A 27,811-nucleotide genomic window follows, 5' to 3' on the forward strand; every position below is an offset into this window, starting at 1 on the left:
TCTTGAGAAGATGAAAATACCAATGGTGTCAAAATGCTACTGCTGCAAGGAAGGGGAAATGGAAACTATGACTCATTTTTTACTAACAGCTTCCATAGCCCAAAAGCTATGGAAGCAGTTTGCCTCATGTGCAGGTATAATCATAAATGGGTTAAATTTACAACAACTCATTTTCAAGTGGTGGGAATACAAGACGTCCAATAAGTTAAATCAAATTCCTAAAGTTGAACCAGCGGTCATTATGTGGGAGTTGTGGAAGCGGAGAAATTCTTATAGACATGGAAATGAAACAACTTACAACAACATGTATTATCAGTGTCAATTGATAATATACCAGTTGGCAAGGATAAAATTTCCATGGATTAAAGGATTGACATATCACTGGCCACAAGTGGTGGGCATGTTACAGAACTACAAGCCAACCCTACATTACAAAGTGGTCAGATGGAAGAAACCAAGTGAAGGATGGGTGACATGCAACACTGATGGAGCTAGCAAAGGGAATCCAGGATTGAGTTCATATGGATACTGCATACGGGACAAGAATCGAGATCTTTTATATGCGGAAGCTCACAACATAGGTGAGACCACCAACATGGAAGCAGAGGCAACGACAGTGTGGAAGGCTTTACAATTTTGCTATGAAAATGGGTTAAGGAAAGTGAGACTGGAAACAGACTCATTAGCCTTACAAAATGTGATTACTAGAAGCTGGAAAATTCCATAGGAACTCGTTGAGAAATTGGAAGACATATATGAAATAATGCAACAAATAGATATACAGGTTTTTACAGAGAAGTGAATCAATTAGCAGATTTCATAGAAAATACAACAATAAATACAAAGCATAAGAAGGGTTTTCATCACTTTCATCAACTGCCGAGTCTAGGAAAAAAACTTCTTAATATTGATAAGCATCAGGTCCCAACACTTAGGATCAGAACAAGGAGAATATACAACAATAATAACAAGTAGCATGCTTAATACAACATTGAGGTCACAGGGTTCCACAACTGTTATATTTACAAAGAAGTTTACATCTATTTTTGGAGCAAAAAAGTTGCACGGGAACTACTCCTAAGCTATGACAACCAGCAAAAAGCGATACTGGGACCAACAAAAGTTGAGAGTCAAGGAGCCGTATTTGAAACCAAAACGAGCATCCAACTAAGAAATCGAGACGAAGAAACACGGGAGCAAGCTGGGCATCTCTTATTCGTCTTCAACTGGAAAACACAAGGAGTCAGAAAAGCAAGGGTAGACATAAAGGAGAAAGTGGTAGAAAAGTGCTTACACAAATTTACAAAGCGGAAATGCAAGGCTCACGCTCTCTTTCAAGCTCGACATGAACTACACCAGAAAGTACACCTGAAAGAATGAAGGATTCAGCTAAAGAGGAAACACTTAGACAGAAGAATTGAAAGGAATACTTACCTTTTGGTAGCTGCAAGAGCTTCTATATACAACAAGATGGTCATGAAGAATGTTGATTACTCACAGATGAAGAGACAAAAACTTAGAGTTGAGGAGCACCTTCGAGATCATCTCCAGGCGGCGGCAAGAGGGAAGGAAATGAGGAGGGTGGAGAAATGGAAAGAGCTAAGTGAGAATTTTAGGAAACCCTATTTTATAGGATCTTGTTTTTATAATCTGATGGGCTGTTTGGGCCTCTCAGGTGTTTCTTTGTAGGTTGAAAACTTTGGCCTTTTAAGGCATTAATAAAATGGACTCCACGTCCAAATTAAATAAAAAAAAGTCTTTTTTTTTTTTAAATTTGAGGAAAATGAGTTGGTTTGGAAAACATTTTCCAAACATTTAAACCAACCAAACATGAAAAAAATGGAATTTCCTCCCTACCAAACACACCCTAGAATTCTAACTTGATATCTTATCTTCTAGATGTGATATGGTTATATCCTCTACTTTACTCTCAATCAATGAAGTAATAAGTCCAAGTGCAATCTGACTCACCCTTGCATGATGGATGAAAACCGACCACATTTTCCATGAACACTTTTTTTTTCAAATCTTCCAACAATTTGTGAAAAGAAACTCCTAATAACAAAGATTATGACATCTAGACCAAACAAATCATTATTGCACAAATAATTAATTTTAGATAGAAAAATATATCTGATAAATACACTGAAGACCATAAAAGTCAATGAATACCGACCATTGATTTTTGATGAGAGAGTACAACTTGTGTTGATAGCGTGTTGGACCACTATATAGATCATAGATGAGAGAACAAGATAGAATTCTTTTCTTTCTTCCGATTATTTCTCAAACCTTTATGTCTATATTTATATTGTTATAAAAATGTATATAAAAGATTGTTATAAACATGACATTAATCATGGAATTATAGAAAAAGTTCTCTAGAAATCAGATAGTGGAGGTGTGGAAGTTAAATACTAGAATAATGGACATTCACAAAATATAATATTTTATAGCATAGTATTACGTAATTTGATGAATAGTGCAACACACATAGCGAAAAATTAGTATAAAAATAAAAGCTAATAATTCATGTTAGGCATGAGGAAGCATGTGCATCTTCTATTTGAACACACATGACAGTTGACTAGTCTTTGGGATGTGTATATAATACCTTTCTTGCACGAAATTTGTTTGTATGCAAATTAAAGTTCAATTTTGCTTTTTTAAAACTAATACAAGAAAATTCTATAATTTCTTCCTAGCTAAGACTCTATAAATAGAAGTTCTTAGTTTCCATTTTCTCGAACATCCATAATCAATTATGACTACTTTCAACAAGTTAATAATCTTTCTTTTTCTCTCAATTTGCCTTTCATCATCATGGGCTAACAAAACTCATGATGACTTTCTTGAATGCCTTTCTCACAAAATTAGGAACTCAAACCCAATATCACAAGTCATTCACACTCCTAAAAACTCATCATATTCCACCATTTATAACTCCTTTTCAGATCGTACCTAAGGATAACCTCCGACTTCAAACCATCAATTATTTTCACTCCTAATGATGAATCTCAAATCCAGGCAGGTACACATTGTTCCAAGAAACATAGCCTACAAATTAGAATTCGAGGCAGTGGACATGACTATGAGGGACTTTCATACATTTCGGAGATCCCCTTTGTCGTAATTCATCTTAGAAACCTAACATCAATATCCATTGATACCCAAAAAAAAGACTGCTTAGCTTGGATTCAAGTTGGGGCGACCCTAGGGGAAGTTTACTATAGAATCGCGGAAAAAAGTAAAAAATTGGCCTTTACTGCTGGGGTTTTCCCAACGGTTGGTGTTGGTGGACACTTTAGTGGTGGAGGCTATGGTATGATGTCACGAAAATTCGGTAATGCTGCTGATAACATCATTGATGCAAAATTAATCGATGCTAATGGACGTATCCATGATAAAAATTCAATGGGTGAGGATCTCTTTTGGGCTATTAGAGGAGGTGGAGGGACTAGCTTTGGTCTCATTATATCATGGAAAGTGAAATTACTCGATATTCCAGAAAAGGTGACCCTGCTCAATGTGCCACGAACATTGGAACAAAATATTACTCAACTTGTTTACAAATGGCAACATATCGCAGACAAAGTTGATGACAATCTCATCCTCAGGATCTTTGATCTTAGGCATATTTATATGCCTAAGTTGTCAATAATTGCACATAAAGTGCTTGAATTGAGGAATGATCTTGAGTCTATCAACTTGATTTTGTTATACTTGTGATGATTATGCACTTATACACATGATTAGTTGTTTCAGGAACTCTCGAAGGAATTGAATTTGGAACAAAGAAAGAAGGAGAAAAGACGCGCAAGAAATTGACTAAGTGTGACGACCCCAGGGCTTGGCGTACTGAGAGGCGCATCGTGCCAGCCTCAGAAGTACTGAGGGCACACAAAGGCGCGCTGAGAGGCGCCTCGCACCAGCAACCAAAGTTCTGCGCCAATTTTCAGGCGCACTGCTTGGCACGCCGCGCCACAAGTGGAACTTCTATGCGTGCTGCTAGGCGCGATGGAGGCGGACACGTCCCATTTTTTTAGACTTTTCCAACTTTTAAACATTAAATAGGATTCCTAATTTGAGTAGGATTTGTTCCCAAATTTTCCTACTATTATAAATAGATCCTTAGGACTCGATTATTAGGGTTCAACGTTTGATTTAGAATGCAAGAGCAAGAATTCAAGTTTGTAATAGGTTTTAATCCTTCAACTCTTCTATTTTCTTGAAATTGGATGAACTATTGTATTTTCTTGTTTTCTAAAGCATGAGTAGCTAAACTCCCTAGTTTTGGGGTTGTAGCTACGAATTGATTGTTGATTATTTGAGGTTGTTGAATTAATTTTTGGTTGTCAATACAATTTACTTTTATATTCTTGTTTTAGTATTTTATGCTTGCGCACCATAAGATAAATCTATTGTCTAATCTTAAAATCGGGAGAGGAGAGGTTAGATAGACCAAAGAATATAGAGAGCTCGATCCACCCATTAAATTGAGGTGATTAGTGTTCAGGAGTGATGCCCAGACAAACACCTTGCTTGGTTACGAAATAGGATAAAATATAAATGCTCGCCAATAAGTCTATTTATCCCCGCTCAACGATGTAGTTAGATAGCTAACTGGGGTAAGCGACGAGAGGAATATAACCCAGATCATATCATCAACCCTATAAACCTGTAACTTGACAAATGAAGTTAGTTCTGAGCCAATAATATGATACATGATATTCATTATATGTTATTGCCCTGGAATTGCTTTTAACTTGCTTGAAACATTATATCAAAGACGTTCACAAGTAGTTACTTTCAATTAGTGCATAATTATTAGTAGATAAACAATAAATCATCAACTCTTGAAAATGTTACTTTTTACTTTTAGTTGTAGAATTAAGTGAATATAAGTTGATCATAAGTCCCTTGGGAATGATAACTCGTTTCTTAAAGAATCTATATTAGTTGCGCGACCATGTACACTTGCGTGTATATTGGGGAGCAACAAGTTTTTGGCGCCGTTGCCGCGGACTTAGAAATTGATTGATATTCGATCTTCTTTAGTCTATAATTAAAACTTTCAGATATTAATTACTTGATCTTAGCTTGTTATTGCTGGCACTTGATTTTCAGGTCTGGCTAGGAAAGGAGAACTTGTCGAACCATACAAGGAACGCGAACAAGTACTATGAGAGCGTAGAAAAAGGAACCGTATGGAGCAAGGACGAGGAGAACTGGGTTTAGGTCTTCCGAGGAACATCAGTGATGATAATCAAGACAACGTAAATAACCCAGAAAATAACCAAGGAAATCCGAATAACGAAGGGAATGGGAATAACCAAGGCATACGACCCCCTGTCATTCATGTCATCCCAGCAAGGCCTGTACGTGATGTGGCAGTCCCACTCTCAGCTAATTTGGCATCTAGCATTAGGAAACCTCCACCGGGAGGTAGATTTGAACTAAAGCAGAGCATGATACAGATCCTCCATTGTAATGGGCAATTCACTAGTCTCCCCCATGAGGATCCTCAAATCCATCTTAGGACCTTCATAGATATTACTGATACATAAATCCCAATTGGAGTCTCATCGGACTATGTGAGGCTGACGTTGTTTCCATACACATTGTTAGGAGTTGTAAGGCGTTGGTTAGATTCTGAGCCACCAAACTCCATCACTACTTGGGATTGTCTAGCAAAGAAGTTCCTGAGTCGATTCTTTCCATCCAAGAAAACCGCTAAGCTGAGGGGTGAGATAATAAACTTTATTCAAAAGCAAGGGGAGGACATGAACCAAGCATGGGCACATTTCAAACAAATGTTGAATGTTTGCCCATACCACATGCAAACTAATGAGGTACTTGCTCACACTTTTTTTTGAGGGTTTAGACTATAATGCTCATGCTCTTCTTAATAGTGCAACAGGTGGACAGGCCCTATCTAGAACAAGTGAAGAGTTCTTCGACTTACTCGATAAACTTTCTGAAGGGAACCAAGGATATGAGGGGGAAATATCTAGAACCACAACCCAAAAGGCTGTAGGGATTTTAGATGTAGACCAAGCTACTACCAGAAATGCCAAATTAGATGCAATGCAACATAACATGGCCTTACATTTTAAACAGATGGCTCTAAATCAGGCACCGATAAACATTGTACAATAGGCAGCCAATTGGTGTAAGGTATGTGGTAGTGGAACTCATGAAACTAAGCAATGTGAGGCAAACCCGAATTCTGTAAATTATGTGGGAAATGCGCAAAGGGGTGGAGTTCAACAAAATTTTGGCAATACGTACAACCCCAATTGGAGGAACCATCCTAACTTCTCATAGGGTGGGAACCAAAACCAAAATAAGGCGCAAGGGGCTAACCAATACCGTGCTCAAGGGGTGTGGCAACAATACCAAAATCCTAACCAAGGCGTAAATCCTAGTGCACCAAAAGGGGGGATGACCAATGAAGAGCTACTCCAAAAGCTCATGACTGAAATAAGGATCAAATTAAATGCTAGAGTAGATAAGCAGGATGAAAACATCAGAAACATCCAGATGTCCCAAATGAGTTTAGAGAAACAAGTTGCGCAAGTGGCTAATTCTTTGAACTTTCATCCCCAAGGTGGGCTGCCCGGTGATACTGAGCCCAACCCAAAACAATTGCATGCGGTAAGTACTAGAAGTGGGTTGCAATTAGAGGAACTAGCTCCAAAGAAGAGTGATACTGAGGTAAGTAACAAAGAAAAGAAGGTGGAAGAGGTAGTAAAAAACTCCAATGTTGAGGTACCCGTTCCTCAAAAGAAATTACCACCTCCATTTCCACAAAGGCTTAAAAAACAAAATGAAGACGAATGCTTTGGTAAGTTTCTCTCTCTCCTTAAACAGGTCCACATTAATCTACATTTGGTTGACATCTTGCAGGGTGTCCCGAAGTATGCTAAATAAAGGACATTGTGGCTGGCAAGATGAGGCTCACAGAACATGAAACTGTAGCACTTACTGAGGAGTGCAGCTGAAGGATCCAAAATAGACTGCCCAAAAAGTTAAAAGATCCAGGTAGTTTTATTGTGCAGATTACAATCGGGTAAAGTGTTCATCCCCCGGGATTGTGTGATTTGGGGGCAAGTATAAATTTGATGACCCTATCTTTATATCTAAAGATTGGGTTAGGTAGTCCAAAAAGAAGCACTGTTTGTCACGCCCCAAACTCGAGAGGCGCAACTGGCTTCTAATGCAAAAATTCAGGCCCGAGCCGACCCTGCTGAACCATTTGCTACTAGCGCATGGCAGCCACACACAATCAAGAAATCAAACAAGTATATCTCGGCTTAAACCTAAGCCATCGGCCGGTAAGGCCCCTGCCAACTAATCTATAAAAGAAACAGCTACTCCCAGGAGATCATATAAATAAATAGTCAACTAGCACCAAAGTCCTAATTGGGCCGTCGAGGCCACCATGATATCTATACCAAAACTAAAAGCAAGTATATATCAATACAATACATCAAACAACTCACAAGCTTCCGCAAACCAACAACATAGGCCAACATGGCCATAACGTAGCTATAAACCCCACACACTAGTCTGCAAGCCTCTAAGAGTAGTAAAGATTGGTGGGACAGGGCCCCAGCCTACCCATAAAGATATATACAACAAAATGTAACAAACCTCCCAATTCTGGCAGCTCCGGAGGAAAGGGGCTAGCCAACCGGATAAAAGTCAATCTTACTGGTGAGGAGGCCTACTCAGTCGTCTGTCAGGACCTGCATGCATGAATGCAGCGCCCCCAAGGCCATGGGGCGTCAATACAAAATAATGTACAGAGTATGAAAGGCAATAGACTATGATGAGGTATCCTGATATACTGGAATAATCCAATAAATAAATCAAGGCTAAGATAAGTGTACTAACCTGCTCCTAAATCTAAACTTATAAAAAATAATAAAACAACAACCTAACCAAGCCCCCATAAGCTCGGCAGGTACAAACAACACACAAGACCACCTACTCAGGCCCCCATAAGCTCGGAAGGTGTCAATCAGCCTATATACTCCTATCAGTAGTCCCCTAGCCCCGTAGGCAGTCACATAGCCCTCTTAGGCATTAATATAGCCCCTTAGGTAGCACATAGCTCCTTTAGGCATCAACGTAGCTTATAGACAGCTCATAGCCCTTTTAGGCAACAACATGGCCTTGTAGGAAGAACATAGCCTTCTTAGGCGTCAATATAGCCCTGTAGGCAACTCATAGCCCTGTTAGGCATCCATATAGCCCTGTAGGCAGAACATAGCCCTTCTAGGCATAGATCACATTCCTGCAGCTAACCACAATAGATCCAACGATAATAATAACAATCCAACCGCTAAAAACGAGCAATTTAGTTATAAGCAACCTATACAAATAGCCTCTTAAGTCATGTCCAACATAAGGACGCTACTAACTGAATAAGAATCCCGACAAGGGAGGATTATATAAACTCGAGCAGCCAACAATATATCAATGATAACAACCCAAATACATTGCTTCTAAACTTTAAGGAAACATGTCGTAAGTAGGGAATAGCCTTAACATACCTTTCCAATGAACGCTCGAAAGACTGTAGTTCCTTCACGAAAGTTGTTCCTTATGTCCTAAGCTTCGCAAACACTATATATACACAGTTGGTACGCACCTATAAACAGTTTATAATTAATCTTATATCGGCAGATTTGCCATATTGCCCCAACTTGTCGAAACGTCCGTAGAAATTCATAAAAATAATCATAAAAGAGTCCCGAGATGATTACCTTAGTTAACCAAGTTAAAACCTTGAAGAAACACCAATAGTTACAAATTTATATCTTTAAAACTAGCTCCAAATGCAGCAAATAGATGGGAAAACAATTGCCAAGTGTAGGGATTACGTTTCTAGGCACGGGGGCAATGTTTAATGGTAGAAATCATCAAAACTAACCTTCATCATGCTAGGACTCCATAGGAACCCTCTCTTAAGCTTTTTTTTTTCTGGTTTTGGAACTGAAATGAACTGTTTCCATGGCTAAAAATGTTAAATAGCCAACATACCATATTTCTTTACCCGACCCGGATCCGACCCGGATTCTGCCCTGGCAGTCCCTAGTAAAACCCTCATAACTTTTTATTCGGATGTCCGTTTGATACGGGGTTTTGTGCGTTGCAAACTAGACTCGTAGACCTTAGATTTAATGGGTAATAGGCCTTCTAACTCTTTATATATTTGGAGAAAACATCCAATACATTTGACCCAAATTTCGAAGAAATCTTTAAAAAGGAACTTACGACAACTTTCGCCAACTTTTATTATGCCACTTACTTAACTTCAAAACTTGAGATAAAACCATTGAAAACTTAAAATATGACATACCACATCCTTTTTAATTTATTACTCACCCTCTTTGTCTTTCCACGAAGGTACGAGTTAATTTAGACGTTTTGGAAAAGTCGGGGTGTTACACTGTTATTCTCCAACTCGCTGATAGATCCATTACTAGGCTAGAGGGGGTGGTAGAAGATGTGTTAGTGCAAGTGGGTTCATTGATTTTTCTGGTAGATTATCTTAGACTTTGAACTCGATTCTGAAGTTCCATTCATTTTGGGACGTATTTGGCCACGAGTAGGGCTTTATTTGATGTAGCAGCTGGTCAACTAACTATGAGGGCACATGATAAGGTTGAGGTATTTGATGTTTACCGTGCTTTAAAATGGCCTTCTATTTATGAAGAGTTGTCTGCTATTATTGTGGTTGATCGCATAGTAGAATCACAAGTAGTTGTGCCCGAAGATCCTTTAGAAAAAGTGTTAGTGGGTCATGAGATATATGGAGATACTGAAGCTCAAGAGATTGAATCATGCTTAAATCTAGCACTAGTAGACACTCGTAGAACTCAAGTGGAGTCACTAGATCGTGAGTTGGGCCCCCACCAAAGTCATCGATAGAAGAAGCCCCTAAGTTGGAACTAAAAACTCTGCCGACTCACCTAAGGTATGCTTATTTGGGTACTAATGAAACTTTGCCTGTTATACTTTCTGTAGAATTGTCTGATTTACAGGTTGATGTGGCATTGATGATCTTAAAGCGGAGGAAGAAAGCAATTGGATGACAGATGGATGATATTCATGGGATTAGTCTGGCGTTATGCATGCACATAATTTACATGGAAGAGGATCACAAACCTAAGGCACAATATCAACGTCGACTGAATCCTGTGATGAAAGAAGTGGTAAGAAAGGAAGTCATAAAGTGGCTAGATGCTGGAATTGTGTACCCAATCTCTAATAGTAAGTGGGTAAGTCCGGTACAATGTGTTCCCAAGAAGGGAGGTATGACAGTGGTAAGGAACGAAAAGAATGAGTTGATTCCTACTAGAGCAGTGACCAGGTGGAGAATTTGCATGGATTACCGAAAACTAAATGATGCTACCCGGAAAGATCACTACCCCGTTCCTTCATTGATCAAATGCTTGACTGACTAGCAGGGAAGGAGTACTATTGTTTCTTAGATGGATATTTCGGTTACAACCAGATCTTGATTACACCCGAGGATCAGGAAAATACCACGTTCACTTATCCTTATGGCACATATACTTTCAAGTGCATGTCATTCTGACTTTGCAATGCACCGATGAATTTTCAAAGGTGTATGATGGCCATTTTTCATGATATGGTGGAAGACTTTGTTGATGTGTTCATGGATAATTTTTTCGTCTTTGGGAAGTCTTTTGAGATATGTCTTCGAAATCTTGATAAAGTACTTGCTAGATGTGAACACACTAACTTAGTTCTAAACTGGGTAAAGTGTCATTTTTTGGTAAGAGAGGGGATAATGTTGGGACACAAGGTGTCTAAATCTGGTTTGGAGGTTGATAAGGCTAAGGTAGAAGTTATTAAGAAATTGCCCCCTCCTATTTCTGTAAAAAGTGTGCGTAGTTTTCTTGGTCATGCAGGATTTTACATGCGATTCATCAAAGATTTTTCCAAGATTGCAAAACCTATGTGCAGTCTCTTGGAGAAGGAGGTGAAGTTTGACTTTGATGAGATGTGCTTGAAAGCTTTTAAGATGTTGAAGAAGAACTTAATTGAGGCTCCTATCTTAATTGCTCCTAATTGGGGACTACTATTTGAACTCATGTGTGATGCAAGCGACGTAGCAGTGGGTGCAGTGTTGGGACAAAGAAAGAATAAAGTGTTCCACCTGATCTATTATGCAAGCAAGACCCTTGACTCTACACAAGCTAATTACATAGTGACTGAGAAGGAGATGCTGGCTCTAGTGTTCGCCTTCGACAAGTTCATATCGTATTTGGTAGGTACTAAAGTGATTGTTTTTACTGACCATGCAACTATTAGGTACCTATTCAACAAGAAGGAAGCTAAACCAAGGCTGATTCGATGGATATTGCTTCTCCAAGAATTTGACCTTGAGATCAAAGAGAGGAAATGTACTGAAAATCAAATATCGGATCACTTATCTAGGTTGGAGGATTTTTCACATGTGAATGAGAGTGAGCAAATTCGGGAAGAATCTCCGAATGAACAATTGATGGCATTAGATATCTCTCAAGTGCCTTGGTATGCAGACATTGTGAATTTGATAGTTAGTGGCGATTATCCTCCGAGTGCAACCACCCAACAAAAGAAAAAGCTCAATCATGATGCCAAGTTTTATATCTGGGATGAACCATTCTTGTTCAAGCAAGGTGCATATCGGGTAGTGAGAAGGTGCATTTCGAAATCTGAGGTTAACAAAGTGCTCGAAAGTTGTCATGCTAGCCCATATGGAGGTCACCATGGAGGAGAGCGCACTGCTCATAAGGTACTACAATCTGGTTTCTTTTGGCCCTCGTTATTTAAAGATTCTATTGCTTTTGTGAAGGGTTGTGATAAATGCCAAAGGTTGGGTACTATTTCAAGAAGACATAAAATGTCGTTCAGTAACATTTTGGAGGTGGAAATCTTTGATGTGTGGGGTATTGACTTCATGGGTCCCTTCCCACCATCTAGTGGAAACCAATACATTCTTGTGGCTGAGGATTATGTTAGTAAATGGGTGGAGGCTGTCGATCTTCCTTCCAATTATTCAAAGGTGGTGATAAGGTTCATCAAGAAGCACATCTTCACTCGATTTGGCACTCCAAAGGCAATTATAAGTGATGGAGGTAAGTATTTCATTAACCATCTTGTTAATAATCTTCTTGCTAAGTATGGTATTCGTCATAAGGTTGCTACAACTTACCATCCTCAAACGAGTGGCCAAATGGAGGTTTCGAATAGAGAAGTGAAGCAAATTTTGCAGAAAACGGTGAATGCGTAAATGAAAGATTGGTCTGAGAAACTAGATAATGCATTGTGGGCATATAAGATTGCGTATAAAACACCAATAGGGACTTCTCCCTATCACATAGTATTTGGGAAAACATGTCACCTTCCGGTGGAATTAGAACATCAAGCATATTGGGCAATTAAACGGCTGAACTTAGACCCCGAGCTAGCCGGTAAAAAGAGAGTGAATCAGCTACATGAACTTAAGGAGTTTAGGCTCCACGCTTATGAAAATGCCAAGCTATACAAAGAAAAGACAAAGAGGTGGCATGAAAAGCACATAGTAGCTCGTACCTTCAATCAGGACGATAATGTACTACTCTTTAACTCTAGACTAAGGCTATTCCCCGGAAAACTAAGGTCGAAGTGGAGTGGTCTTTTTGAAGTGGTCAGAATGACACAACATGGGGTTGTTGAACTTAAAGGTAAGACTGGCCTTACGTTCTTGGTCAATGGGCAAAGGGTGAAACACTATTTCGGTGAGGATTCGGATCGTGATCGAGAAGCTCTTGAGCTAAATGAGGAATGATCCAAGTTGCATCGTGCCGCGACGTTAAATCAAGCGCTACATGGGAGGTAACCTATGAACAATATGTAATAAATAAGTAGTTCGTCTTCGAATTCTTGGAATTTTTTGTTAGTAGCTTAGTTTCAATTTTTAGAATATAGGCTAGTTTTAGCTAGATAAGAGTTTTCATTATCTGTAACTTGACTTGTAATAGTAAAAACAAGAAATACTTGAAGTTATGCGCACTGGCAGGCGCGCCGCGCCTGACATGAAAGTTCTGTGCCAATGTTGAGGCGCGCCACTGGCGCATCGCCCCTCCAGCGCGCCACTCCCCAGTTTTCTTTTAATTCGGGTTTCGACCCGGAATTCACCCGACCCACCCCTAAAATCCCTAAAATCTTTCACTCTTCTCCTCATTCTCTCATTCTCACCCGACCCAACCCCTAAAATCCTCTCCAACTCTTCTCCTTCCTCCATTAAAACTCCAATTTCCTCCATTAAACTCACAACTAAACCTTTCCATTTCCATTCTCCACTTATAAAACCAAACACCCATTTCCTTCTTACTCAAAATCTACCTTTCTCAACATTTTTTTCTCTTCTCCCACCTTAACCCGACCCCTTCTTATTTTCTTCTATTTTTTTTCTTTGTTCTTTTTTTCTCTTTTCTTTCTTATTAGGTTTCCATGGATCCTAAGGTGAAGAATGTGGCGGGTTCTAAGCAGAGTAGGAAGGGCGAAGCCTCGGGGTCCGGTAATAGGGAACCAGCCTAAAAGTTCTGGAAAAAGGTCGTGAAAGCGTATGGGTTGTTGTGGTTTGACTGCCAGCGGAAGCCTAAATAAATGGGAAATGAGTATGTCGACGAGGTAAGGTTGCAAACTCAATTTTCGGCTATATATAGGACTGTTGTGGAGTTGGGGGTGAAATTTATTTTCGATCATCCAGATGATTGTAATCTGAGGTTGGTACGTGAGTTTTATGCTAATTAGATCACGGAAACACAAATTAAATATGTGCCTATTAGAGGCAAGGATGTGAGATTTTGGCCCGAGTTTTGAATGAGTTGTTGGGCACCCCTAACTGTGACACCGATGAGTTTAATAGACAGAAAAAGACCCCTTTGTACAGAGATATTAGGCATACATTGTGTGGGGTTGAGTCCACGGCTAGGTGGGGGCGTAGCAAGGACATGTAGAGGCATAACAGCCTCCATTTTGCAAATTTCAATTTGGTTGTTAGGGTGTGGTTAAAGATTGTTTGTAGTGTGTTACTTCCTACGAAGCATTTGTCTGAAGTTACTAGGGATAGAATAGTTCTAGTGTACATGCTGATGAAGGGGATGCCCATTAATGTTGGGAGGGATCCTAAGGCAGATCATGATGAAATTCAAGAACAATATGCGGTGGCGATTTTGCTATGGGGGGTTGATTACTCGTTATCTGAGGGCCCAAAGAATAGAGAAAGAGGCATGTGATATGATCATTGCTTTTCACCTGGATTTGATGGGTAAGCTAGTTGATGTGATGAGAACTAAGGTACTTGACACATCCTAGAGACCAATTATGTCTGCCTAGGAGAGGCAAGCCCGTGACGATAGCGTCATGGCAAGGATGTTTGGGATGGCTGAGTTGCAATTGCAGATCGGTGGACGTTCGGTTACTGATGCTGAGATGGAAACAATGGCAGAACGCTATCCTTTGTCTGAGAGTGCAGCATTTTTGTGTAAGACTGTTCCTGCCTTTTTGGAGCCTTTAGATAATGACGAGGCCATTGCTGATGAGGCAATGGACGGTACTGAGAAGGATCCTGATGAAAATGGTGCGGCGAATGTCTTAATAGTGTTCGATGGTGGTGACGACGAGGCCTAGAGGCCCCAGGGAGTATTCCTAACCTTCTACTTTGTTTTATTTGAGCATTGAGGACAATGCTTATTTTTAAAGTGTGGGGTGGGGTAATATTCTCTGTTGTATATAGTTGTTTATTGCTTTATCGAGTTTGGTTGTTAGTTTCTAGTTTAATTTATTTTATTTTTTTCTTTTGGGTTCCTCAGAGTTTGTTTTCGATACTTTTACCGAGGATTGTCCCTTTGAATCGAATATGATTAGTTTATTGCTTTATTGAGTCTTAGAGTCGTCTTAGGAGTAACAGTTCCCAATGATGGATGAATGACGACCGTCTTAAGGGAAAATTAGTCACATAGAGGAGTAGGATTGATAAAAAAAAACCAACCTTGGTCTTTTGAAGCTATGTCAGAATAAGTTAGCCAAACGTCATGGGTAATTATACTTGGAAAAATGTAATAGATGAGTGACCTTGTAATTAGCATGGTTCTTAAGTTTGACTCGAAACAAAATGAAAATGGGCTTAATTGTGTAGTAATGTCGTAATGCAACTTGCATGACCATGTTAGTTGATATATTCTTATATGTGTCATGATGCCATGAGTGGTGAGAATTGATTTATTTTTGCTTAACCTAAAATCTAGAACTTTCCTTGTATGTGTTGAATTAGTAGCTTGTATAACTTAGGGAATGTGATTGAGGCGTTTCTTTGAAATAGTCAATTCTTAACTCTACTTGTATGCCTACCATTGAAATTATCTCTAGTGAAGCCCCATTGAGCCTTTAGCCTTGTTTATTGATAAACCACATGATAAGCCGAAACCCGTTTTTGATACCAAGCCTTTTGATCCTATGAAAATCCTTAATGCACTATGTTAAAGAATAAGGGTTGAAAATTGTTGGTTGATATAGCTAAGGATGAAATGTTACATTGTGTGGAAAAGAAAATTCTATTTTGGCCCTGGTCCTTAGTGACAATGTGCACCTCGACTAAAATTGAGGGTGGCTAATTTAGAACTATGCTCGAAACATTGGCCCTGATCCTATCAAGGATAATGTGTACCTTACTCGGATGTTAAAATCTAGAGTTTGGATGGCTAGTGCAAAGGCATGAAAAAAATATGATGAAAAAGAAATAAAGAACAAATATGGAGCAACAAAAGGGGTATATAGTCATGAAGTGTATACTAGGAGGAAGGAAAAGCTATGAAGTAGATTGTTGGCAAAATAATAACATGTGCATTAGGGAGGTGTAGTCACTAAAATGATTCCCAAATATTCCATCCCTTACCTTAAGCCGACATTACAACAAATGAAAGTCCTCTTGATTCATTGAGAAGTATAATGCGAAAGTAAGAACACACTATGGGCAAGCTTATGGTATGTTGAGGAAAGTAAGAATTTCTTTTGTGAGAGTGAGTTGATTGTTTGAAAAAATAGGACTTGTTGAGTTTGAAATTGTTTAAGTGAAAGGCTTTACTAAACATAAACAAGTGAGGGCATTCATGGCATGTGTATGATTATCTAATTGATGTGTGGTATGAGTTTGCATTAGCCCAGAAAAATAACAAAAGATTCATTCTTTGAGCATTTGTTGTACTTGGTGTAAATGTTATGAATTGTTGCATCCAAAGTGAACTACAAGATCATGATTTAAAATGTGATTGATTTTAAGGTTGGTTGATAAGTCCAAGGGTTGTGAAAAAGAGTGGACAGTCTAAAGATTGTTTGAGGACAAGCAAAAGTCTAAGTGTGGGGTGGTGATCTTAGGCATATTTATATGCCTAAGTTGTCAATAATTGCCCATAAAGTGCTTGAATTGAGGAATAATCTTGAGTCTATTAGCTTGACTTTTGTTATACTTGTGATGATTGTGCACTTACACACATGATTAGTTGTTTCAGGAACTCTCGAAGGAATTGGAGTTGGAACGAAGAATGAAGGAGAAAAGACGCGCAAGAAATTGACTAAGTGAAGACCCCAGGGTTTGGCGTACTGAGAGGCACATCGCGTCAGCCCCAGAAGTACTGAGGGCACACAAGAGGCGCTTCATGCCAGCAACCAAAGTTCTGCGCCAATTTTCAGGCGCGCTGCTTGGCGCACCGCGCCACAAGTGGAACTTCTACGTGTGCTGCTAGGCGCAATGGAGGCGCGACACGTCCCATTTTTTCCGACTTTTCCAACGTTTAAACATTAAATAGGATTCCTAATTTGAGTAGGATTTGTTCCCAAATTTTCCTACTATTATAAATAGATCCTTAGGACTCCATTATTAGGGTTCGCAGTTTGATTTAGTGTGAAGAGAAAGAATTCAAGTTTGTAATAGGTTTTAATCATTTATCTCTTCTATTTTCCAGAAATTGCATGAACTATTGTATTTTCTTGTTTTCTAATAGCATGAGTAGCTAAACGCCCTAGTTCTGGGGTTGTAGCTACTAATTGATTGTTGATTATTTGAAGTTGTTGAATTAATTTTCGGTTGTCAATACAAGTTAGTTCTATATTCTTGTTTTAGTATTTTATGCTTACGCACCATAATATAAATCTATTGTCTAATCTTAAAATCGGGAGAGGAGAGGTTAGATAGACCAAAGAATATAGAGAGCTCGGTCTACCCATTAAATTGAGGTGATTAGTGTTCAGGAGTGACGCCCAGACAAACACCTTGCTTGGTTATGAAATAGGATAAAATATAAATGCTCGCTAGTTAGTCTATTTATCCCCGCTCAACGATGTAGTTAGATAGCTAACTAGGATAGGCGACAAGAGGCGTATAACCCGGATCATATCATCAACCCTATAAACCAGTATCTTAACAACTGAAGTTAGTTCTAAGCCAATAATATGATACATGATATTCATAATATGTTGCAGCCCTGAAATTGGTTTTAACTTGCTTGAAACATTATATCAAAGTCGTTCACAATTAGTTGCTTTCAATTAGTGCATAATTATTAGTATATAAACAATAAATCATCAACTCTTGAAAAGGTTACTTTTTACTTTTAGTTGTAGAATTAAGTGAATATAAGTTGATCATAAGTTCCTTGGTAACGATAACTCGTTTCTTAAAGAATCTATATTACTTGTGCGACCACATACACTTGCGTGTATATTAGGGAGCAACAATCTTCATAAGAAATAGTGAATTTCCATTCGTGGGTGGTCAAAGGACTATCCACACCTTTTTCACTGCATTGTACGTTGGAGGAGTGGATGACCTCCTCCATGAAATGTAAAAGAGCTTCCCAGAACTAGGATTAGTGAAAGACGATTGCATTGAGATGAGTTGGATTGAGTCTACACTCTTCTTTGCCAGTTTCCCTAGGAATACATCACTTGATGTGTTACTAAATTGGAATACCACAACTAATCAAACCGGATTCTTCAAAGGGAAATCAGACTATGTCCAATAACCAATTTCTATTAATGGTCTTGAACGTATATGGAAACTATTCAACCAATTAGTAGGCGAAAACTTGAGTGTTGAAGTACAATTTAGTCCTTATGGAGGGAAGTTGAGTGACATCTCAGAATCTGAAACTCCTTTCCCTCAGAGAGCTGGAAATATATTCATGATTGAGTATGCAGTGTATTTCGGGAAATGTTGAAAATTCTCAAAGTAACTTAGCTTGGAATTGAAAACTTTATGGATACATGGCTAAGTATGTATCAAAATCTCCTAGAGCTGCTTATTTCAACTATAGAGATCTTGATTTAGGGGTGAACAATATTAATGGAAACACAAGCTATGCACAAGCAAGAATTTGGGGAGTGAAATATTTCAAGAACAACTTTGATAGATTGGTGAAAATCAAGACTAAATTTGATACAACAAATTTCTTTAGGAATGAAAAAAGTATTCCTCCTCTACTATCTTAAGCTTAATTAGTTATTTCATTTTTCTCTGCATAAGATAATATATTGATTTGCTCAGAACTTATAAATATATTAGGTAAGCGAGTGTCTAAATTGCAAATCAAACGGCGTATTAATTTTATATATGGATGAGTAATACTTAATAACTAGCTTCCAAATGTTAAATAAGTTATGGAGGAATTAATACATGAATGAATTGCCTTTTTATTTACTTTCTTAATCTTTCATTGTCCAAGATACTGAGATCAATAACAACAAATTGTGATTGGATGGTGGGGTACTTGGAATTGACTTACGCACTCCTAAGTAAATTATTTTTATTTTATTTGGATACTTGGTTACTATCCTATTAGTAAGGCTTACATAGATGAGACGAAATCAATAAATATTTTTTGTTTTCACTGAAACTTGAACATGAGACCTCGTAATTTTTTCAAATGATCCAATTGGTCATTTTTGGAAATCTTTATAAAATAACCTTTTTTCCCCTCCCGATATTGACCCAGAGTCATTTCTGATTGAGTTTTCAAAATTGGCTTCGAGTGTTGAGTTAAGAGTTGTGAATTTTATAAGTTTTGTGTTTGAAAGGCTAAAGTTTCTTAATAGTAATTTTCGGAGTCTTTTGGAGTTTCGAGTGTCGGAATGGAATTCCAACAATTCCATCAGTCCCAAAATGTGAAAATCGGTCAATGAAAGTTGTCAGTTTCACATTCAAAGTCTTTTTGAGGATTTGAGGTCCTAAGTTGGAAAATTATGGAAATTTAGCATTTGGGTTGACTTTGGCCAACATTCAGGGTTCAAATGCTCGGATCGGTATTCCAAACTTTTCATTGGATTCAGTGGATGATTTTATAACTAGGTGAGGTCTTGGTTAAAATTTTAGAGGTCCCGAGCTTGATTTGACCTTTTAGGCGTTATGTTCATTTCTTGTGACTTTCACGGATGTCAGATAAAGGAGACCTCGGATTCTTATCATAGTAGTACTTTTATGTATATATATACTACTATAGTACTGAAAAATAAATGTATCCAGGATGCGTTCCAAAGATGGTATGATATATATTGTTTAATTTATGATTTTTTTTCAAGTAATAAATTTCCTATATATTAAGGACCCATTTGGTAGGAGGTATTAATCAAAAGTCCATAGACTAAAATTTTGTCCAACAAACACATTGTTTGGTTCCTTTATTGAACCTAATCCATAGATTAGTTATACCTCATACAAGGTCTTATTTTATCCCTAGAAAGGGAGGGATAACTAATCCAATGTTTAACAATCCTTGGATAAGACCCCTAAATGACTAAACTATTCTCAAATCTTTTTTTTTTTTTTTGTAATTTAATATTCTTTTTTATTTATATGAGAATATTTATAAATATTCTTTTAAATTCTCCAAATTCGTTCCATGTAATTTGATGATTTCACAAACTAATATTTTTTTTCCATGTTTGAGTTGTTATATTGGGTTGATTTATTTCGGATTTTTTTTAAAATGTAGTTCGTCGATTGACCACTTGAACTACTTTTATTTTTTTTAAAAATAAGCTTCGTGTATTTGAACAATTTAAGTAGCCTTAAATCCATGTTAAGTTTAAGGAATATTTGATCGACCAACAAAAAATTAGAAATATACCGTGCTATCAAGGATCTCTATAGTGGCATATCACACCTCAAAATTAATAATAATTTTTTTTATATATTAGTATTTAACTTGACTAGTTAAATGAAATATAAAATCTCATAATAACTCAAGGGTATAATAGGAAAAAAAAACTTTTTCTAGAGTTTTAAACCAAACATAAGACTAGGTGGGAAACAATGAACCAAACACTTGATAAAAACTAATCCCTACATTACTAAACCCTGCATTACTAATCCATGTATTAGTAATCCCTGCATTATGCATCTTTATACCAATCGACCCCTAAATGTTCTTTGTGTTAGAATCGTGACTTGTACATCAGTATGTGTTTTCCTTAAAAATATAATTAGACTAAGACTGGCTTTCAGAGTTGCCACTTAATTTTTAAAGTAAAATTAAGAAAACTATTGTTTTCAAAAGACTAAAACAGTAAATCTATTGAAAACTTAAAAGGGGTTCGGGGTTCTAATTAGCATTTCGGGAAGGGTTTGAAAGAACCCGAAATACCCACTAATATACAGTTATCCGGTAATTAACTATTTGGCTAAATTTTTTATTGACTTAGTTTGAATTGAACAAATTTATAGTTAAGACCATTTTAGGAGAGGAAAGGGAAAATATTGAAACATTACCTAAGTGAAGCCTTTTTGTAAAATTATTTATTTAATTTTTAAGTTAAAATAAGAGATGAATAATTTGGTTAAGTAATTAATTCAAATTGGGTGTCTTTTGGGGATTTGAATGTTCGACTTTAAGATTGACGGCAAATATTAACAAGTAAATAAACATAATAATAAAAACAAAGAGGGAAAGAGATTTGGACCCAAATCTGGTTTTCCTGTCCGCCTGGGCCAGTATTTGGGCCCATTTTTGTTTTGGGCCTTTGACCCATTTGAGTCACCTGCACTTGTCCTAAACTTAAAAAATAAAATAAAAAAATAAGCGAGATGAGAGGGGCTTAGGCCCAAAGTAACAAAATACAATTTTTTCGAAATTTGGGGCCTTTAGGCCCATTTTCCCTCTCTCGTATACACTAGATGTATACTAGTGTATACAATCTTGTATATCTGCTCCGAACCCTGTTCATCAAATTTTCAGGGAGGATCTGACTAGATAAAAGAATTTTGGGGCCTCCCTTGGAAATGCAAAGATACAGTCGAGGACTTGGACAAATTTTACATGCAAAGCGACAAATAAATTATAGAATTAGCATTTTGGGGAGAAAAATGAAGGGATAAGATAAAAATAAATAAATAAAATAAAAATAAAGAGTAAATAAAAACAAAAATAATGAAAAAAACACGCCAATCAATCGTTAACAATACAACATTTAAACAATAAAGTAAAGGCAAAAACCCATGAAGACTTAATATTTTATATATATAGGGCAATGAACAGTAAAAGAGAAAAAATTTAGGGAAAATTAATGTTCTTTCCAGAAACTGATAATACAAGACACAAAGGGATCAAATTTAACAAATTAAACCACTGATATCAAACTTGCTAGCTAAAATTAAGTAACTTTCTAACAGTATGAAGAGAAGCAATGACATAACCTAGTGAAATAAATAACGCAAGACTAAATTGAATGAAATGAACCTTCAACCATATAAATTAGTCAAACCAAATAGATTTCACACCTTTTATGCACAGACCAACCACACAAGCAGATCGCGTCCTCATTGAATTAATATTTGAAATGCCGCGTTAACCAACATAAGCTAAACACAAGTATAGCAACATGATCTTAGTGTTTAATGCTAAACAGGATATGCTATATTCGAAGAGGCTAACACAAACCTCATGAAAGACGACAAGACAAAGATAAATGAAGCATGCTAAGGAGTTTACACTTTGAACATCAAAGATAGGCGTTTTTTGACTAAAATTTTACTCGAAATGGAGACATAAACACGAATAAAACAAGCCATGCTAGGCAGTAACATGCTCCAGAGACAATCAAAAATATCAAATAGAAACAAACCATTGGAATAAGAATGCAACTACCACATATATGACTCGCTAGACCAACGTACTTGGAGAACTTAAGCCTATGCAAATAATGACTTCATGCCAATAACAAATCTAAAAAAAAAAACAGCATCTCTGATTTTAAAACACAGTAAAAAATATAATAATATAGCATCAATGACATCAAACAGCAGCTTCGAGAATAGGAATGACGAGTCAAATCCCAAATAGGGCAATAACGAAATACCGACACTAGATGCGAATCTATAAAAAAAAACTTCAATTCAACCACATAATGGAATCACAGAGGGACAAATATATCACATCGACTACCCAACGATAACTAACAACAAACAGCCATAGAATAACAACTTTATAACGTTAGGAGACAGCATATCGAGACAGAGGAGGAGATGAAGAGAACGCCACCAAGGAAGAAGTATTACCTCTTTCAATGCAGCGAAATGGAGATAGCGCGAGCAGAACCACGACCTTCCTACCACAAAACTCAAATGCGAACGACGATAAAAAGGACCAAGGCGAACTCTCGAGTCTCAAGCGAAAACTTGAAGGAACCGATGGCAAAACGAAATAGAGATGTAGTACTCCGATCGGAACTAAAGTGTTCTCTGCTTTGAACGTCTTATATATATTTCAGCTAATTTTGCTTAGATTACTCTCAGTACTTTGCTCCAAAAAAAATCCCAATTCTTCTCCCCTCCTTTACAACGAATAAGGGGAGGATAAATAAGAGGAATTAGGGCACGATTTTGGAGGGAATTCGGGTAAAATTTTTGCCATTCAAAATTCGAAATCAAAATCCTTTCACCATTGAAGTGAGGCATACTTTTTCTGCAATTTTTGCCCTATTCCGAAAGAGGAAAGGGGAATGTGTCACGCCCCGAGCCTACACCCTGGGCGGGACCGGCACTCGGAGACCATTTCTGGCCCCAAGCGAACCCTTGGCCTGGCTTTCTTAACTCAGTGGAAACCTAACCCAACAGAATAACTCAATGCAAATGCAAGGTTACAAAACAACTTAACTTATAAAATCTGGCCACAAAGACAACTCAAATCTCAAAATAGAATATTTACATATATACATAGATGAGAGACTCAAAACTAACTGGCTAACTGTCTATGAAGCCTCTAAAATACTGAGAGGGGTGTTGGGACAGACCTCGCAACACCCTAATAAAACAAAACTAAGAACACAAAATAATTGAGTCCTCCGGAATGCAAGGAGGCTCACCACTGACTCTGGAGTGCTCAGCTGGATCAACGGCGTACTGGATGCTGATCCTGGGTACCTGCGTCTGCATCATAAGACGATGCAGGCCAACTGGCATCAGTACATGATATGTACGAGTATGCGAGCTGGAAAGCTAAACAACCACTTAAGCTTGAAAAGAGTAAAAATGAACTCTTACCTTGGCTCTGTACGACTCATGAATAACTGAACTCAATATATAAAGCAATAAGACACATGCAATATATAAGGCTTGTAAAACAGTATAAACAACTTAGCTTGTTAATGATAAAACAATAACAACTCAACTTTACTTGTATAAAAGTAATATAACTTATGTGAGAGATTCTTTAACCGACAACCACCACTATGAGCCCTAGTGATGATACAACCTTTTACCTCACGTTGCCCAAGGACCATCTTATACCTTGCCGTGATATAGGAAGCTAACTTTACTAAGTGGATCCACTAGCTTAACTTTCGTGATCATCTAAAAAGTATGACCCGAGAAATCCCATGTTGGCGCATGGTTCTTATGGAGAGTTGAGTTAATATGAACTCATGTCCCCAATTCGGTGCTCAATACTACTCCCAAAAATACTTTGGCTCATAAGTGTCTTTAAACACATCTTTCTTTAACTTGAGATAATTACTCAAAATCTAGCCCAAAGGCTCTTTTGGAATCGATGTTCCTTTCTTACTTAAATGTAAAAACATTTAGAAACTTCTTTGGGAAATACATAGTTCCCTAATAACTTTGGAGAAATGGACTCGACTTTATGCTCTTGACTTAACTTGAAACTTGAGACTCTTCACTTGGCTTGAAACTCTATACCCTTTACTTGACTTGAAACTCTATACCATTTTACTTGACTTGAAACTCTATACCCTTTTACTTGACTTGAAACTTGAGTCTTAAAAATGAAGTTAAAACGTTCACTAAAGACTCTTGAACAACTTAAAAAAAACTTGCTTTGACTTACTTAAATTCTAAGCTTGGCTCTAACTTCACTTGACGTGGAAACTAACTCTCCTTGAATCGGATTATGAATTCAAGGTGTTTGATCACATGTTATGGATGAGTTTGGGATGTTAAGATGTACCCTAAAGTATTGGAAACAACTATAAAACATAGGTACTTTACCAAGGAATATGTATGAAAAAGTGGGGAATGAAGGTAGCGGGAAGGATTGGCGTCCTTGGCGCTTTAAGAGGTGCGGGGCGCCAGCCCTCAAACTTCAGAGGGGCTTGCTGGGCACTCTGCCAGGCTCCAGCCCTCAACTTCAAAGGGTCCTGCTGGGCACTCTGCCAGGCGCCAGCCCTCAACTTCAAAGGGGCCTGTTGGGCACTCTGTCAGGCGCGCCAGCCCTCAACTTCAATGGTTTCAGCCCCAATCACTTAGAAACATAAAACCCCTCAACATACAATAGATTCAACTCAAGAACACAACCGGAAACATATCCCTCATCAACAAGAACTTCAACAACACAACCAACAACTCCAACAACCAAAATAAATCTTTTCTTGGAATTAAAAATGAGTTGGCGTGTGGGAGTATGAACCAACCAACATTATGAACTTACATACAATAGATTCAACTCAAAAACACAACTAAATCATGTCCCAAATCAACAAGGGACTTCAACAACACAATTAACAATATCAACAACACAACCAATCTTTTCTCAATAATAAAACGAGTTTGGTGTGTGGGGGAAAGAATCAACCCATCAATATGAACTCACATACCTAGTAGGGATCACCCCCGACGATATCCACGATGATCTCCTTGATTGCTCTTCTCTTTCTCCTCTTCCTTCTCTTCTTTCTCTCTTCTCTCCCAAGCCCTAGCTCTTTACTCTTTAAAAAAATGAGACAAACTGATCTAAAATCAGTCTAACACTTTAATATAACCAAAACAATTGATTAGGGAAAAGACCAAAATACCCTTAAAAATTTCCGGACGGAAATCCCTGCCAACTGCCCAACTTCCAAAGGGCATAACCCACTCATACGAATTCGGAATCGAGCAAACTCAGTGGCGTTGGAAAGGTCATTCCAAGGGCTTTCCAAAAATATCTCGAAATACACCTAACTCATCCTGATCCAGGAGTTATGACTGTTTGAAGTTGACCAAAAACTCATTTTTTTTTCCATACTTGACCAAATTTTCCAGATTCTGAATTTAGCCAAATTTCCAGATTCTGAACTTAGCCAAATTTCCAGATTCTGAACTTAGCCAAATTTCCAAATTCTGAATTTTTCCAAAAATGACTACTTCCAATTTCAAGCTTCTTCATATTCATTTTAAATTGTCGGATGTTACAGAATGGACGGCTGGGATCGATCTCCCGTCCTCGCTGTGCCACGCAGAGCGACCTCACGGCCCCAAGGACGGGAGTCGCAGCTGGCAGATGTTTTTTGCTGCTGTTGCAGCGAGGCAGACGCGGTTGGACTGCTGTAACGTTGAACTGGAATGTCGTCATCGTTTGAGGCTGCTGAAGTTTAATTAGGATTGGGAATTTGGGCCGGGTCGAGGGGTAATTGGGTCGGTTTGGTGTTGCAATGTATTATTGTACGCTGGTTTGTTCCTGTTGTATTGTTATTGATTTGTCTGGGCTGCTTTTGTATTGATGTAGTGATGGGCTGATGATTATGGGAATGAGTCCAAGATTTGATACTTTAAAGGTTTTTGAAAAAAAGGTGAAAGAAAATGGCTAAAATCGTAAATAAGGTATAGTCACATTGAATTTAATTTGCGACTTTGGCTAGAATCTAAATAAAATGAATTATTAAAAACTAATTAACGAGCTTCTTAATTTTAGCAATGTAAAAATAATTGGCTCAAATATAAGATAATTAAACTAATTAACTCAAAATTATGACTATAATTCAAACTAAACTAAATTAATAAAATATTTAGCTTAAAAATGTAAAAATCTTTTGAGATGATTTTCAAATATTTATAAAATATGCTAAAATTATATAAAGAATTAAAAATTATAAAAATTACAAAGCCACTTAAAATGACTTGGAAAATGTTTTGAATTTTATAAAGTCAAGTATTTCAAATCGTTTGAAATTTAAGAAGCTCGTTGATTGATTTTATATTGCGGAGGGACAAAATTGGGTGTCAACAGTATGAGTTAATAATACTTAACGCAACACTCGAGGATCGTTTAGTAGCTGATTAATTAGAATTATGCATGTATTAGTTATGTGATCAGTATTAGTTATTTCATTTTATATATCATGTATAAGATAAATACAAATTACCTCATAACATATATGTATATGTATTAGTTAAGCGAGTTTCTGAATTGCAAACCGAACGCCTTATTAATTTATACATGTACGAATAATACTTAATATAACTGGCTTCCAACCGCTATATAATTTAAAATACTCTTAAATTGTGTTTTCTACTCATATCTATACGTATGCTCTCAATGTTTCATGCCATGTTATGGATATGCTCGGGTCAACAATCGGATTGGGTGCTGATTCCGCCTAAAATGTAGGTCAAAGCATGACAAATTTTCTCAAAAGAGAGTCATAGTTTAAATGACTTTGATGATACAAAATTAAATTTAAAAAATTATTTACTCATTACAATTACAAGAATTAATTAGACATTTTAAATTCAATGTATGAGAGTAGACTTTGTAATTTACTCAATCTTTAACAATTACAAGTCTTCAATATTATATTATATATACCTTCTCATTTTATACATGACGTGGAGATATTCTATCTATTTGACTATATCAATGATAAATAATAATAATAATAATAATAATAATACTCATGTTATGACCATAAAATAAAAATAAAAACAAATAATCCACGTTAGCTATGAGGAAGCGTGTGCATCTTCATTCTTCCATATGAATAAACATGACGATTGACTAGTCTTCGGGATGTAGTCCATATTAAGTGAATTGTTGAAATATATTGACATATTTCTTTAAAAAAAACATTTAAGGATCGTGTGATTGAGAGTAAGTTATTTCGAGAATCGAAATTATTAATTTTTGGTTAAATTATCGATATAAAATATATATATATATATATATATATATATATATATATATATATATATATATAATTGCACCAAAAGATAATTGCACGGAGAGTTTACTTTTTTAAACTAATACTAGTACTTAATATTCTATACCACGTGGTCTTAGCCTTTGTAACTAATTAAGCTTCTTTAATCCCACCCCCCCAGCAAAAAAAAAAAAAAACCTAAAACTATAAATCGAAGTTGTTAGTTTCCGTTTTCTCCACATCAAAATTTGCAAGAACAAATAATCAATTATAACTTGTAAGATTCATTGGGCAATTATATATAACTAACAAATTAAAGTCATATGCTTACTTCTAAGTTGAA

General features: G+C 37.1%; 1 protein-coding gene and 1 pseudogene across 1 annotated transcript in view; both read left to right on the top strand.

The window, feature by feature from the left end:
- LOC125836763 (berberine bridge enzyme-like 13) overlaps positions 1-27,811 on the top strand; it is a 79,242-nt pseudogene that overhangs the window by 15,653 nt on the left and 35,778 nt on the right.
- The window catches only part of LOC125836756 (berberine bridge enzyme-like 22), a 119,494-nt gene continuing 94,502 nt past the window's right edge, over positions 2,820-27,811 (top strand). Inside the window, exon 1 of the mRNA XM_049515960.1 lies at positions 2,820-2,860. The gene's annotated coding sequence lies outside the window, so the exon portion shown is untranslated. The remainder of the gene's footprint in view (positions 2,861-27,811) is intronic.

Source organism: Solanum verrucosum, unplaced genomic scaffold (assembly GCF_900185275.1).
Source record: "Solanum verrucosum unplaced genomic scaffold, falcon-dt-bn FXZP01000278.1, whole genome shotgun sequence".
NCBI lineage: Eukaryota > Viridiplantae > Streptophyta > Magnoliopsida > Solanales > Solanaceae > Solanum > Solanum verrucosum.